Below are 4,074 nucleotides of genomic sequence, written 5' to 3'. Positions count from 1 at the left end.
AAAGAGGTTTATGAGCAATCACTCAAAAGGAATTGGTAATTTCATCACTGGATCTCTTGTTCAGCAGTCATTTTCTGTCCTTGCCTAACCGTTTGATGAAATGTTTCCTTCCATGAACTGAGCTAGTCAAAATATCTATATATACAGAAGCACAGATATTTTGAGGTACTTTTTTTTCCTCCACAGAAAGCTTTCACATGTCCCCATTTAACGACAGTTATAGAAAATTACGTGGATAAATAGAATTTTTACAACGCCTCATAATTTGCTAGTGGTAAACACATCTACAGCGTATAAATATGCTGGACTTTGAGCATGTAACACCAGTATATTTAAAGGACAGGATAATAAATTCTGCAGTGCAGTACAGTCTATGTGTAAGGAATACATATGGCCTCCATATGATTAGAAAATGAATTCAGCATGGGCAGTAGTAAGTATCAAAAATCAAGGACAAATCCGTTTATATCAGTTTGATGCTAAAAAATAAAATGTAACAGCACATTGTAAACCAGACGACTTCTCCCCAAGTGTGAGAATAGATTAAATTCTCAGTCATTAATAGAACAGCTAAGTCCACCAATACCATGAATCTTTCCCCAAAACACTTTTTTATTAATTTGTGGAAGTAGGAGTTGGGACTTCCTGACACATTCTGCTAGTACTGCCAATCTGATCGGCCTCCGGAGCTATCTAGAAAATTAAAACCATTAGGCTCTGCCTGTCCATAAATAAATTAAGTCTGCTTTTATATGATGTCTTCCTGGCCAAGATCTTAGAAGGCACCATAGATGTCTTTAATGCCTGCCAATCTGTAATAGTCGTGTAACTCCCATTTTATTCTTGAACTTATTTCCACAGAACCAGAAGCTCTAGTCTAATTTATAGCAGAAGCTTTGGGTGTTACACTGCTCTGCTTTAAGCTAGCCTGTACTCCGTACACTGCAGCACTGCTGCTTTGCTTTGTCTCTGCGGCACTTTTTCAGGGCGTCGTTTCCATTACCCGTTTGTGGATCTGGAGCCCTGCCACCCCATTGTCCCCAAACTCACCAGCTGGTGCTGACACAGGAGATGCTGCAGTAGTTAACGCACACTCTCAAAATTACGGGTTTCTGGGATCTACACTTTGCTTTTGTCAAAGAAACATCAGGCACACACAAATACCCACATCTTTCCCATGAGTCAAGTATAATACTCTTCTTTTAAAACAGGTAAACTACAATCCGGAAACCACGCTGAGTAAAGGCAGTTCCCCATACTGCAGGTCACTCCATCTTTAGAGTCCTCAGAGAGCTATCTTCACAGACATTTCATTTTCCTCCCCTTCTCTTTCCTCCGCCTTGTTAGACTCTTTCAGTAAATTCCCCTTATTTGATCCAACTGAAAAAGTCCTTGCCCCCACCCTGCCATTTTAGTAAATAGCTTCTGCTTTCTTAAACGTTGACAGCCTCCTCTATCTTGAGATCAACCCCCAATCCCAGCTGGCCAGTTTCTCCCCTGACAAGCTAATTTTGCAGGAAGGCAGAATTGTCTCTAAGCGATCGTGTTGCAATAGAGATCCTTCCAGCCTTCCCTTGAGCCTGGGGAGAATGGGCAACAGAATTTGCCACACATTGCTAACCACTTTGCCTCTTGACAAAGCCCACGCAGAAAGTATGATAGTCATACAAAGTTAATTCTCATAAAGAAGGCATAAACAACATGCAGATTCCCCCAGTTAGGGCTTTTCAATTATATACCCAAGCATGAAATTCCTACACTGTTAATCTGACAAATACTGAATTTCTTAAGAAATTCGCCAGCATACAGCAATACATCTTATTTCAGCAGTCCCCTCAGTAAGTTATTCAATATGCTGCCTACAATGCCCAGACAGCAGTCCTGCTGCAATTCTCGGCTGCTTTTTTCATGAGACTTTGGTGTGTTTCCCATGTGTGCGTGTACGCTATTTATGGCATAGCTATGCTTCTGAACACACATATATGCACACATACAAATAGCTATGCATTTTTCTATTTATATACGTAAAAAGAAATCTGCAAAATAATCACTTTTAAGTAAAAATATTTCAACTGTAGAAATGTTTCAAAGAAATATCAACCTCTAATTATCAGAATACTCTTCACTGTTACAAAAATGGCCAAGATTTGTTCACTTTTCTGTGCCACATGCCTTCCTAATTGATCCATTATGTGCCAATATTCCTTTTTCAGTGAAAGTATTTTGTTTTCAAAGGACTTGCAGACCATTCATCGGAAAACAAAGTAATCTGAGCAAAAGGCAGTGATTGTATGGAAGTAAATGGCATTAATAGCAATAGGAAAAGTGTCTTAACATTACTGGTTTCTAAACTGTATTTAGACTGTGCAAGAGAAGAAAAAACTGAACAAGGCAAAACATAAAGGAAGTAAGAGGCAGATGCTGATTTGGGGGGACTTCTCTAGAAGATAAACTCAGGAGCTCACTAACTGCCATGAAAGGTCTGTGAAATACATCCTATAGATTTCATCGCTTTCTACCACAAGATTAGCTAATTCTTTAGAATAAATTGGTTGAATTGAATCCCAAATGCAGAAAGCAAGTAACGATCATGAATAGTCTGGAATTCATTATGATAATTACAACACTAGTAACCAGTGAAATATAAGCAAATGCTGACGGGCCACAGAATCTAATTTCATAGGGTTTTAGGCTTTGACCTTTATGGACAGTATGTATGTAAAGGTAATAGACTGACAATATTCTGTATGAAGTACAGGGGTTCAAGACTTGTGAGTACTTTATATGCATGTACTATGCTCTCTTTCTCCTCATCCCTCCAAGTTTCATGCTGTCTCTATTAGACACCTGAAATTTGCAATTTGCAGAACAAGAAACTGAGTAAAAATTACGTGAACTGTTCAGCTAATAATATGCATGTTGAAAATTAATTTATCCTCACTACATGGGGATGGCTCTTCTTTGAGCATTTTCTACTCCTGTTTTGCTAGTGTGGAAGTTGTTCAGATGTTTAACGTAAAAACACTGTGATAGCTGTTCCAGCTAAGGCAGCTGTTTAATGCTAGTTGACCGTTACACCGCTTTGTTTACTTGTTTGTACTGGAAACTTTAAAGCAACGGACTCCCAGTGGGAGAATCTTGATGACTTCATAGGTCCTTTGCTTCTTGGATGCTGAGAGAAGTATTTCAGAGGTTTCTTAAAATAAATAAACAAATAAACGCTCCATCCCGAGTTTCAGCTCATGATACTGCTTTCCAACATGATCTCCCTCCCTGTTTTAATCTACAAAGACACAAAGCTAAGCCAGTGGCTTTTACATTACCCCTACCTTCAGTCTCAAGGTGCAGAGACCATTAAGTTGTTAAAGGTCAACTGTACATTCAAGTGCCAGAGTCTTTGTAGATGTAAATCACCACGAGGACACTAAAGCCAATTTGACCTGAGCTTGAGGAATACATTAACATTTGGAGGCTTAATTTCCCCCTTCTGATGTCCATAGTCAAGCTAAATTAGTTTCCCAGTTCTCATCTGGAGAGCAAACCGAAGTTGAGAAGAGGATCAATGACAGTAATCTTTGCAAATTTTCACTACTGTTCCCCTGAAGCAGAGAGCAAGACTCAAGGTCTGCATAGTAGAAGAGATTCTCCTGGCATGCCTCACATCCCCAAGCTGCTTATGCACTCTTAAACATATGTAGGCCACACCAGTTTTCCTTAAAAAAGTTTCCCTAAGGAGTCTTCTATTGAGTATTTTCCCCCTTAACTTCAGCGTGGGTTCGGCACTGAGAAAGAAGCTGGGATGTTTCTAATTTTGCGATGTGCATGTACAAAACTATTGATTTTAAGCTTTCATAGTTTTAAAATACTGCATTAATTGTCTTCAAACTGAGATTCTTTCAAGGCTCGCTGAAGAGTAACAAAGCAGCACAGTTTGAAGTTTCTAATTTCAAGAACTTTTGCTAGCACAGTTCTAGTTAGTACATGTAGAGAATATATTTTTATTATGCTTGCACAGCTCAAGATAGGTTGAAAAAATTTTCTCAATTTTTAAAATAATAAACTCTAGCCTAGGAT

The sequence above is a fragment of the Cariama cristata genome, unplaced genomic scaffold (genome assembly GCF_000690535.1).
Source record: "Cariama cristata isolate BGI_N322 unplaced genomic scaffold, ASM69053v1 scaffold1482, whole genome shotgun sequence".
NCBI lineage: Eukaryota > Metazoa > Chordata > Aves > Cariamiformes > Cariamidae > Cariama > Cariama cristata.
The sequence above is the reverse complement of the archived record's forward strand: the minus strand, read 5'-3'. Positions refer to the sequence as shown.